Raw genomic sequence first — 13,891 nt, 5'->3', positions numbered from 1 at the left:
TCAGGTTTACTGTATCCCTCTGACCATCTTATTGACGATGGAACACAGAAATTGCATCGGAATTAAATACGAAAGGCACAATGCCGACTTAAGTACAAGAAATCTAACTCTTCTTACAGTCTGTGTTTTGAACCATTCCTGTGACATTAGTTATCGATTCCGATGCTTCACTTCAGGTTTACTGTATCGCTCTGACCTTCTTATTGTCGATGTAATACAGAAATAGCATCGGAATTAAATACAAAAGGCACAATGCCGAATTAAGTACAAGAAAACTGACTCTTCTAACATTCTATGATTTGAACCATTCTCGTGACTCTAGTTATAGATTCCGATGCTTCACTTCAGGTTTACTGTATCTCTCTGACCTTCTTATTGACGATGAAGCACAGAAATTGCGTTGGAATAAAATACAAAAAGGCACAATGCTGACTTAAGTACAAGAAGACTGACTCTTCTTACTGCGTATGTTTTGAACCGTTCCTGTGACACTAGTAATGGATTTCGATGCTTCACTTCAGGTTTACTGTATCCCTCTGACCTTCTTATTGATGATGAAACACAGAAATTGCATCGGAAATAAATACAAATGGCACAATGCCGACTCAAGTACAAGAAGACTGGCTCTTCTTACTACCTGTGATTTGAACCTTTCCTCTGAGACCGCTTTTAAATTCCGATGCTTCACTTAAGGTTTACTGTATGCCACGGACCTTCTTATTGACGTCGAAACATAGAAATTGCATCGGAATTAAATAGAAACGGCACAATGCCGACTTAAGTACAAGAAGACTGACTCTTCTTGCTGTGTATATTTTGAACCATTCTGTGACACTAATTATGGATTCAGATGCTTCACTTCAGGTTTACTGTATCCCTCTGACCATCTTATTGACGACGAAACACAGAAATTGCATCGGAATTAAATAGAAAAGGCACAATGCCGACTTAAGTACAAGAAGACTGACTCTTCCTACTGTCTATGGTTTGAACCATTCCTGTGACTGTAGTTATAGATTCCGATGCTTCACTTCAGGTTTACTGTATCCCTTGGACCTTCTTATTGACGATGATACACAGAAATTGCATCGGAATTTAATACAAAAGGCACAATGCCGACTTAAGTACAAGAAGACTGACTCTTCTTACTGTCTATGATTTGAACCTTTACTGTGACACTAGTTGTAGATTCCGATGCTTCACTTCAGGTTTACTGTATCCCTTGGACCTTCTTATTGACGACGAAACACAGATATGGCATCGCAATTAAATAGAAGAGGCACAATACCGAATTAAGTACAAGAAAACTGACTCTTCCGTGTCTATGTTTTGAACCATTCCTGTGACACTAGATATAGATTCCGATGCTTCACTTCAGGTTTACTGTACCCCTTGGACGTTCTTATTGACGACGAAACACAGAATGTGCATCGGAATTAAATAGAAAAGGCACAATGCCGACATAAATACAAGAAGACTGACTCTTCTTACTGACTATGATTTGAACATTTCCTGTGAGACCAGTTTTAGATTCCGATGCATTACTATATGTTTACTGTATTCCTTGGACCTTCTTGTTGACGATGAAACACAGAAATTGCATCGGAATTAAATACAAAAGGCACAATGCCGACTTAAGTATAAGAAGATTGATTCTTCATACTGACTACGATTTAAACATTTCTGTGAGACCAGGTATAGATTCCGATGCTTCACTATATGTTTACTGTATCCCTTGGACCTTCTTATTGTCGATGAAACACAGAAATTGCATCGGAATGAAATACAAAAGGCAAAATGTCGACTTATGTACAAGAAGACTGGCTCTTCTTACTGTCTATGTTTTGAACCATTCCTGTAACACTAGTTATAGATTCCGATGCTTCACTTCTGGTTTACTGTATCCCTTGGACCTTGTTATTGACGATGAAACACAGAAATTGCATCGGAATTTAATACAAAAGGCACAATGCCGACTTAAGTACAAGAAGACTGACTCTTCTTACTGTCTATGATTTGAACCTTTTCAGTGACAGTAGTTGTAGATTCCGATGCTTCACTTCAGGTTTACTGTATCCCTTGGACCTTCTTATTGACGACGAAACACAGATATGGCATCGCAAATAAATAGAAGAGGCACAATGCCGAATTAAGTACAAGAAAACTGACTCTTCCGTGTCTATGTTTTGAACCATTCCTGTGACACTAGATATAGATTCCGATGCTTCACTTCAGGTTTACTGTACCCCTTGGACGTTCTTATTGACGACGAAACACAGAATGTGCATCGGAATGAAATAGAAAAGGCACAATGCCGAATTAAGTACAAGAAAACTGACTCTTCTAACTTTCTATGATTTGAACCATTCTCGTGACACTAGTTATAGATTCCGATGCTTCACGTCAGGTTTACTGTATCTCTCTGACCTTCTTATTGACGATGAAGCACAGAAATTGCGTCGGAATTAAATACAAAAAGGCACAATGCTCACTTAAGTACAAGAAGACTGACTCTTCTTACTGTCTATGTTTTGAACCATTCCTGTGACACTAGTAATGGATTTCGATGCTTCACTTCAGGTTTACTGTATCTCTCTGACCCTCTTATTGATGATGAAACACAGAAATTGCATCGGAAATAAATACAAATGGCACAATGCCGACTCAAGTACAAGAAGACTGGCTCTTCTTACTACCTGTGTTTTGAACCTTTCCTGTGAGACCGCTTTTAATTTCCGATGCTTCACTTCAGGTTTACTGTATGACACGGACCTTCTTAGTGACGTCGAAACATAGAAATTGCATCGGAATTAAATAGAAAAGGCACAATGCCGACTTAAGTACAAGAAAACTGAATCTTCCTACTGTCTATATTTTGAACCATTCCTGTGACACTAGTTATAGATTCCGATGCATCACTTCAGGTTTACTGTATCCCTTGGACCTTCTTATTGACGATGAAACACAGAAATTGCATCGGAATTAAATACAAAAGGCACAATGCCGACTTAAGTACAAGAAGACTGACTCTTCTTGCTGTGTATATTTTGAACCATTCTGTGACACTAATTATAGATTCCGATGCTTCACTTCAGGTTTACTGTATCCCTCTGACCATCTTATTGACGACGAAACACAGAAATTGCATCGGAATTAAATAGAAAAGGCACAATGCCGACTTAAGTACAAGAAGACTGACTCTTCCTACTGTCTATGTTTTTGAACCATTCCTGTGACTGTAGTTATAGATTCCGATGCTTCACTTCAGGTTTACTGTATCCCTTGGACCTTCTTATTGACGATGATACACCGAAATTGCATCGGAATTTAATACAAAAGGCACAATGCCGACTTAAGTACAAGAAGACTGACTCTTCTTACTGTCTATGATTTGAACCTTTTCTGTGACACTAGTTGTAGATTCCGATGCTTCACTTCAGGTTTGCTGTATCCCTTGGACCTTCTTATTGACGACGAAACCCAGATATGGCATCGCAATTAAATAGAAGTGGCACAATGCCGAATTAAGTACAAGAAAACTGACTCTTCCGTGTCTATGTATTGAATCATTCCTGTGACACTAGATATAGATTCCGATGCTTCACTTCAGGTTTACTGTACCCCTTGGACGTTCTTATTGACGACGAAACACAGAATGTGCATCGGAATTAAATAGAAAAGGCACAATGCCGACATAAGTACAAGAAGACTGACTCTTCTTACTGACTATGATTTGAACATTTCCTGTGAAACCAGTTTTTGACTCCGATGCTTCCCTATATGTTTACTGTATCCCTTGGACCTTCTTATCGACGATGAAACACAGAAAATGCATCGGAATTATGTACAAAAGTCACAATGCCGACTTAAGTACAAATAAAACTGACTCTTCTTACTGTCTATGTTTTTAACCATTCCTGTGACACTAGTTATAGATTCCGATGCTTTACTTCAGGTATACTGTATCTCTCTCACCTTCGTATTGACGATGAAAACAGAAATTGCATCGAAATTAAATACAAAAGGCACAATGCCGACTCAAGTACAAGAAGACTGGCTCTTCTTACTGTCTATGTTTTGAGACGTTCCTGTGAGACCGGTTGTAGATTCCGATGCTTCACTTCAGGTTTACTGTATCACTTGCACCTTCATATTGACGACGATACACAGAATTTGCATCGGAATTAAATAGAAAAGGAACAATGCCGACTTAAGTACAAGAAAACTGACTCTTCTTACTGTCTATGTTTTGAACCATTCCTGTGACACTAGTTACACATTCCGAAGCATAACTTCAGGTTTACTGTATCCCTCTGACCTTCTTACTGACGATGTAACACAGAAATAGCATCGGAATTAAATACAAAAAGCAAAATACCGACTTAAGTACAAGAAAACTGACTCATTTCACTGTCTTTGTTTTGAACCATTCCTGTGACATTAGTTATCGATTCCGATGCTTCATTTCAGGTTTACTGTATCGCTCTGACCTTCTTATTGACGATGAAACACAGAAATTGCATCGGAATGAAATACAAAAGGCAATATGCCGACTTATGTACAAGAAGACTGGCTCTTCTTACTGTCTATGTTTTGAACCATTCCTGTAACACTAGTTATAGATTCCGATGCTTCACTTCTGGTTTACTGTATCCCTTGGACCTTGTTATTGACGATGAAACACAGAAATTGCATCGGAATTAATTACAAAAGGCACAATGCTGACTTAAGTACAAGAAGACTGACTCTTCTTGCTGTGTTTGTTTTGAACCATTCTGTGACACTAATTATAGATTTCGATGCTTCACTTCAGGTTTATTGTATCCCTCTGACCTTCTTATTGACGACGAAACACAGAAATTTGCATCGGAAATAAGTAGAAAAGGCACAATGCCGACTTAAGTACAAGAAGACTGACTCTTCCTACTGTCTATGTTTTGAACCTTTCCTGTGACACTAGTTATAGATTCCGATGTTTCACTTCAGGTTTACTGTATCCCTTGGACCTTCTTATTGACGACGAAATAGAGAAATTGCATCGGAATTAAATAGAAAAGGCACAATGCCCACTTAAGTACAAGAAGATTGACACTTCCGTGTCTATGTTTTTAACCATTCCTGTGACACTAGATTTAGATTCCGATGCTTCACTTCAGGTTTACTGTATCCCTTGGACCTTCTTATTGCCGACGAAACAGAGATATGGCATCGCAAATAAATAGAAGAGGCACAATGCCGAATTAAGTACAAGAAAACTGACTCTTCCGTGTCTATGTTTTGAACAATTCCTGTGACACTAGATATAGATTCCGATGCTTCACTTCAGGTTTACTGTACCCCTTGGACGTTCTTATTGACGACGAAACACAGAATGTGCATCGGAATGAAATAGAAAAGGCACAATGCCGAATTAAGTACAAGAAAACTGACTCTTCTAACTTTCTATGATTTGAACCATTCTCGTGACACTAGTTATAGATTCCGATGCTTCACGTCAGGTTTACTGTATCTCTCTGACCTTCTTATTGACGATGAAGCACAGAAATTGCGTCGGAATTAAATACAAAAAGGCACAATGCTCACTTAAGTACAAGAAGACTGACTCTTCTTACTGTCTATGTTTTGAACCATTCCTGTGACACTAGTAATGGATTTCGATGCTTCACTTCAGGTTTACTGTATCTCTCTGACCTTCTTATTGATGATGAAACACAGAAATTGCATCGGAAATAAATACAAATGGCACAATGCCGACTCAAGTACAAGAAGACTGGCTCTTCTTACTACCTGTGTTTTGAACCTTTCCTGTGAGACCGCTTTTAATTTCCGATGCTTCACTTCAGGTTTACTGTATGACACGGACCTTCTTAGTGACGTCGAAACATAGAAATTGCATCGGAATTAAATAGAAAAGGCACAATGCCGACTTAAGTACAAGAAACCTGAATCTTCCTACTGTCTATATTTTGAACCATTCCTGTGACACTAGTTATAGATTCCGATGCATCACTTCAGGTTTACTGTATCCCTTGGACCTTCTTATTGACGATGAAACACAGAAATTGCATCGGAATTAAATACAAAAGGCACAATGCCGACTTAAGTACAAGAAGACTGACTCTTCTTGCTGTGTATATTTTGAACCATTCTGTGACACTAATTATAGATTCCGATGCTTCACTTCAGGTTTACTGTATCCCTCTGACCATCTTATTGACGACGAAACACAGAAATTGCATCGGAATTAAATAGAAAAGGCACAATGCCGACTTAAGTACAAGAAGACTGACTCTTCCTACTGTCTATGTTTTTGAACCATTCCTGTGACTGTAGTTATAGATTCCGATGCTTCACTTCAGGTTTACTGTATCCCTTGGACCTTCTTATTGACGATGATACACCGAAATTGCATCGGAATTTAATACAAAAGGCACAATGCCGACTTAAGTACAAGAAGACTGACTCTTCTTACTGTCTATGATTTGAACCTTTTCTGTGACACTAGTTGTAGATTCCGATGCTTCACTTCAGGTTTACTGTATCCCTTGGACCTTCTTATTGACGACGAAACCCAGATATGGCATCGCAATTAAATAGAAGTGGCACAATGCCGAATTAAGTACAAGAAAACTGACTCTTCCGTGTCTATGTTTTGAATCATTCCTGTGACACTAGATATAGATTCCGATGCTTCACTTCAGGTTTACTGTCACCCTTGGACGTTCTTATTGACGACGAAACACAGAATGTGCATCGGAATTAAATAGAAAAGGCACAATGCCGACATAAGTACAAGAAGACTGACTCTTCTTACTGACTATGATTTGAACATTTCCTGTGAAACCAGTTTTAGACTCCGATGCTTCCCTATATGTTTATTGTATCCCTTGGACCTTCTTATCGACGATGAAACACAGAAAATGCATCGGAATTAAGTACAAAAGTCACAATGCCGACTTAAGTACAAATAAAACTGACTCTTCTTACTGTCTATGTTTTTAACCATTCCTGTGACACTAGTTATAGATTCCGATGCTTTACTTCAGGTATACTGTATCTCTCTCACCTTCGTATTGACGATGAAAACAGAAATTGCATCGAAATTAAATACAAAAGGCACAATGCCGACTCAAGTACAAGAAGACTGGCTCTTCTTACTGTCTATGTTTTGAGACGTTCCTGTGAGACCGGTTGTAGATTCCGATGCTTCACTTCAGGTTTACTGTATCACTTGCACCTTCATATTGACGACGATACACAGAATTTGCATCGGAATTAAATAGAAAAGGAACAATGCCGACTTAAGTACAAGAAAACTGACTCTTCTTACTGTCTATGTTTTGAACCATTCCTGTGACACTAGTTACACATTCCGAAGCATAACTTCAGGTTTACTGTATCCCTCTGACCTTCTTACTGACGATGTAACACAGAAATAGCATCGGAATTAAATACAAAAAGCAAAATACCGACTTAAGTACAAGAAAACTGACTCATTTCACTGTCTTTGTTTTGAACCATTCCTGTGACATTAGTTATCGATTCCGATGCTTCATTTCAGGTTTACTGTATCGCTCTGACCTTCTTATTGACGATGAAACACAGAAATTGCATCGGAATGAAATACAAAGGCAATATGCCGACTTATGTACAAGAAGACTGGCTCTTCTTACTGTCTATGTTTTGAACCATTCCTGTAACACTAGTTATAGATTCCGATGCTTCACTTCTGGTTTACTGTATCCCTTGGACCTTGTTATTGACGATGAAACACAGAAATTGCATCGGAATTAATTACAAAAGGCACAATGCTGACTTAAGTACAAGAAGACTGACTCTTCTTGCTGTGTTTGTTTTGAACCATTCTGTGACACTAATTATAGATTTCGATGCTTCACTTCAGGTTTATTGTATCCCTCTGACCTTCTTATTGACGACGAAACACAGAAATTTGCATCGGAAATAAGTAGAAAAGGCACAATGCCGACTTAAGTACAAGAAGACTGACTCTTCCTACTGTCTATGTTTTGAACCTTTTCTGTGACACTAGTTATAGATTCCGATGTTTCACTTCAGGTTTACTGTATCCCTTGGACCTTCTTATTGACGACGAAATAGAGAAATTGCATCGGAATTAAATAGAAAAGGCACAATGCCCACTTAAGTACAAGAAGATTGACACTTCCGTGTCTATGTTTTTAACCATTCCTGTGACACTAGATATAGATTCCGATGCTTCACTTCAGGTTTACTGTATCCCTTGGACCTTCTTATTGCCGACGAAACAGAGAAATTGCACCGGGATTAAATAGAAAAGGCACAATGCCGACCTAAGTACAAGAAGACTGACTCTTCTTACTGACTATGTTTTGAACATTTCCTGTGAGACCAGTTTTAGATTCCGATGCTTCACTATATGTTTACTGTATCCCTTGGACCTTCTTATTGACGATGAAACACAGAAATTGCATCGGAATTAAATACAAAAAGGCACAATGCCGACTTACGTACAAGAAGAGTGACTCCTCCTACAGTCAATGTTTCAACCATTCCTGTGACACTAGTTACAGACTCCGATGCTTCCCTTCAGGTTTACTGTATCCCTGTGACCTTCTTATTGACGCTGAAACACAGATATTGCATCGGAATTAAATACAAAAGGCACAATGCCGACTCAAATACAAGATGACTGGCTCTTCTAACTCTCTATGTTTTGAGCCTTTCCTGTGAGACCGGTTTTAGATTCCGTTGCTTCACTTCAGGTTTACTGTATCCCTTGGACGTTCTTATTGACGGCGAAACACAGAAATTGCATCGGAATTAAATAGAATAGGCACATTGCCGACCTAAGTACAAGAAGACTGACTCTTCTTACTGACTATGTTTTGAACATTTCCTATGAGACCAGTTTTAGATTCCGATGCTTCACTATATGTTTACTGTATCCCTCGGACCTTGTTATTGACGATGAAACACAGAAATTGCATCGGAATTAGTTACAAAAGGCACAATGCCGACTTAAGTACAAGAAGACTGACTCTTCTTATTGTCTATGTTTTGAACCATTCCTGTGACACTAGTTATAGATTTCGATGCTTCACTTCAGATTTACTGTATCCCTCTGACCTTCTTATTGACGACGAAACACAGAAATTGCATCGGAATTAAATAGAAAAGGCACAATGCCGATTTAGGTACAATAAGACTGACTCTTCCCACTGTCTATGTTTTGAACCATTCCTGTGACACTAGTTATAAATTCCGATGCTTCCCTTCAGGTTTACTGCACCCCTCTGACCTTCTTAATGACGATTTAACACAGAAATAGCATCGGAATTAAATACAAAAGGCACAATGCCGACTTAAGTACAAGAAGACTGACTCTTCTTACTGTCTATGTTTTGAAACTTTCCTGTGAGACCACTTTTAGATTCTGATGCTTCACTTCAGTTTTACTGTATCCCTTGGACCTTCCATATTGACGATGAAATACAGAATTTGCATCGGAATTAAATACAAAAGGCACAATGCCGACTTAAGTACAAGTAGACTGAGTCTTCTTACTGACTATGTTTTGAACATTTCCTGTGACACCAGTTTCAGATTCCGTTGCTTCACTATATCCTCACTGTATCCCTTGGACCTTCTTATTGACGATGAAACACAGAAATTGCATCAGAATTAAATACAAAAGGCACATTGCCGACTTAAGTACATGAAGACTGACTCTTCCTACTGACTATGATTTCAACATTTCCTGTGAAACCAGTTTTAGATTCCGATGCTTCACCATATGTTTACTGTATCCCTTGGACCTTCTTATAGACGATGAAACACAGAGATTGCATTGGAATTAAATACAAAAGGCACAATGCGGACTTAAGTACAAGAAAACTGACTCTTCTTACTGCCGACTTAAGTACAAGAAAACTGACTCTTCTCACTGTCTTTGTTTTGAACCATTCCTGTGACACTAGTTATGGATTTCGATGATTCACTTCAGGTTTACTGTATCCCTCTGACCATCTTATTGACGATGGAACACAGAAATTGCATCGGAATTAAATACGAAAGGCACAATGCCGACTTAAGTACAAGAAATCTAACTCTTCTTACAGTCTGTGTTTTGAACCATTCCTGTGACATTAGTTATCGATTCCGATGCTTCACTTCAGGTTTACTGTATCGCTCTGACCTTCTTACTGTCGATGTAATACAGAAATAGCATCGGAATTAAATACAAAAGGCACAATGCCGAATTAAGTACAAGAAAACTGACTCTTCTAACTTTCTATGATTTGAACCATTCTCGTGACTCTAGTTATAGATTCCGATGCTTCACTTCAGGTTCACTGTATCTCTCTGACCTTCTTATTGACGATGAAGCACAGAAATTGCGTCGGAATAAAATACAAAAAGGCACAATGCTGACTTAAGTACAAGAAGACTGACTCTTCTTACTGTGTATGTTTTGAACCTTTCCTGTGACACTAGTAATGGATTTCGATGCTTCACTTCAGGTTTACTGTATCCCTCTGACCTTCTTATTGATGATGAAACACAGAAATTGCATCGGAAATAAATACAAATGGCACAATGCCGACTCAAGTACAAGAAGACTGGCTCTTCTTACTACCTGTGTTTTGAACCTTTCCTGTGAGACCGCTTTTAAATTCCGATGCTTCACTTCAGGTTTACTGTATGCCACGGACCTTCTTATTGACGTCGAAACATAGGAATTGCATCGGAATTAAATTGAAACGGCACAATGCCGACTTCAGTACAAGAAAACTGACTCTTCCTACTGTCTATGTTTTGAACCATTCCTGTGACACTAGTTATAGATTCCGATGCATCACTTCAGGTTTACTGTATCCCGTGGACCTTCTTATTGACGATGAAACACAGAAATTGCATCGGAATTTAATACAAAAGGCACAATGCCGACTTAAGTACAAGAAGACTAACTCTTCTTGCTGTGTTAATTTGGAACCATTCTGTGACACTAATTATAGATTCCGATGCTTCACTTCAGGTTTACTGTATCCCTCTGACCATCTTATTGACGACGAAACACAGAAATTGCATCGGAATTAGATAGAAAAGGCACAATGCCGACTTAAGTACAAGAAGACTGACTCTTCCTACTGTCTATGTTTTGAACCATTCCTGTGACTGTAGTTATAGATTCCGATGCTTCACTTCAGGTTTACTGTACCCCTTGGACGTTCTTATTGACGACGAAACACAGAATGTGCATCTGAATGAAATAGAAAAGGCACAATGCCGAATTAAGTACAAGAAAACTGACTCTTCTAACTTTCTATGATTTGAACCATTCTCGTGACACTAGTTATAGATTCCGATGCTTCACTTCAGGTTTACTGTATCTCTCTGACCTTCTTATTGACGATGAAGCACAGAAATTGCGTCGGAATTAAATACAAAAAGGCACAATGCTGACTTAAGTACAAGAAGACTGACTCTTCTTACTGTCTATGTTTTGAACCATTCCTGTGACACTAGTAATGGATTTCGATGCTTCACTTCAGGTTTACTGTATCTCTCTGACCTTCTTATTGATGATGAAACACAGAAATTGCATCGGAAATAAATACAAATGGCACAATGCCGACTCAAGTACAAGTAGACTGGCTCTTCTTACTACCTGTGTTTTGAACCTTTCCTGTGAGACCGCTTTTAAATTCCGATGCTTCACTTTAGGTTTACTGTATGACACGGACCTTCTTATTGACGTCGAAACATAGAAATTGCAACGGAATTAAATAGAAAAGGCACAATGCCGACTTAAGTACAAGAAAACTGACTCTTCCTACTGTCTATATTTTGAACCATTCCTGTGACACTAGTTATAGATTCCGATGCATCACTTCAGGTTTACTGTATCCCTTGGACCTTCTTATTGACGATGAAACACAGAAATTGCATCGGAATTAATTACAAAAGGCACAATGCCGACTTAAGTACAAGAAGACTGACTCTTCTTGCTGTGTATATTTTGAACCATTCTGTGACACTAATTATAGATTCCGATGCTTCACTTCAGGTTTACTGTATCCCTCTGACCATCTTATGGACGACGAAACACAGAAATTGCATCGGAATTAAATAGAAAAGGCACAATGCCGACTTAAGTACAAGAAGACTGACTCTTCCTACTGTCTATGTTTTTGAACCATTCCTGTGACTGTAGTTATAGATTCCGATGCTTCACCTTAGGTTTACTGTATCCCTTGGACCTTCTTATTGACGATGAAACAAGGAAATTGCATCGGAATGAAATACAAAAAGCAAAATGTCGACTTATGTACAAGAAGACTGGCTCTTCTTACTGTCTATATTTTGAACCATTCCTGTAACACTAGTTATAGATTCCGATGCTTCACTTCTGGTTTACTGTATCCCTTGGACCTTGTTATTGACGATGAAACACAGAAATTGCATCGGAATTAAATACAAAAGGCACAATGCCGACGTAAGTACAAGAAGACTGACTCTTCCTACTGTCTATGATTTGAAACATTCCTGTGACACTAGTTATAGATTCCGATGCATCACTTCAGGTTTACTGTACCCCTCTGACCTTCTTAATGACGATTTAACACAGAAATAGCATCGGAATTAAATACAAAAGGCACAATGCCGACTTAAGTACAAGAAGACTGACTCTTCTTACTGTCTATGTTTTGAACCTTTCCTGTGAGACCACTTTTAGATTCCGATGCTTCACCTCAGTTTTACTGTATCCCTTGGACCTTCCATATTGACGATGAAATACAGAATTTGCATCGGAATTAAATACAAAAGGCACAATGCCGACTTAAGTACAAGTAGACTGAGTCTTCTTACTGACTATGTTTTGAACATTTCCTGTGAGACCAGTTTTAGATTCCGATGCTTCACTATATGCTTACTGTATCCCTTGGACCTTCTTATTGACGATGAAGCACAGAAATTGCGTCGGAATTAAATACAAAAAGGCACAATGCTGACTTAAGTACAAGAAGACTGACTCTTCTTACTGTCTATGTTTTGAACCATTCCTGTGACACTAGTAATGGATTTCGATGCTTCACTTCAGGTTTACTGTATCCCTCTGACCTTCTTATTGATGATGAAACACAGAAATTGCATCGGAAATAAATACAAATTGCACAATGCCGACTCAAGTACAAGAAGACTGGCTCTTCTTACTACCTGTGTTTTGAACCTTTCCTGTGAGACCGCTTTTAAATTCCGATGCTTCACTTCAGGTTTACTGTATGCCACGGACCTTCTTATTGACGTCGAAACATAGAAATTGCATCGGAATTAAATAGAAAAGGCACAATGCCGACTTCAGTACAAGAAAACTGACTCTTCCTACTGTCTGTGCTTGAACCATTCCTGTGACACTAGTTATAGATTCCGATGCATCACTTCAGGTTTACTGTATCCCTTGGACCTTCTTATTGACGATGAAACACAGAAATTGCATCGGAATTTAATACAAAAGGCACAATGCCGACTTAAGTACAAGAAGACTGACTCTTCTTGCTGTGTATATTTTGAACCATTCTGTGACACTAATTATAGATTCCGATGCTTCACTTCAGGTTTACTGTATCCCTTGGACCTTCTTATTGACGATGATACACAGAAATTGCATCGGAATTTAATACAAAAGGCACAATGCCGACTTAAGTACAAGAAGACTGACTCTTCTTACTGTCTATGATTTGAACCTTTTCTGTGACACTAGTTGCAGATTCAGATGCTTCACTTCAGGTTTACTGTATCCCTTGGACCTTCTTATTGACGACGAAACACAGATATGGCATCGCAATTAAATAGAAGAGGCACAATGCCGAATTAAGTACAAGAAAACTGA

The sequence above is a fragment of the Schistocerca serialis genome, chromosome 12 (assembly GCF_023864345.2).
Source record: "Schistocerca serialis cubense isolate TAMUIC-IGC-003099 chromosome 12, iqSchSeri2.2, whole genome shotgun sequence".
Taxonomy (NCBI): Eukaryota; Metazoa; Arthropoda; class Insecta; order Orthoptera; family Acrididae; genus Schistocerca; species Schistocerca serialis.
This window is presented reverse-complemented; position numbering follows the sequence as displayed.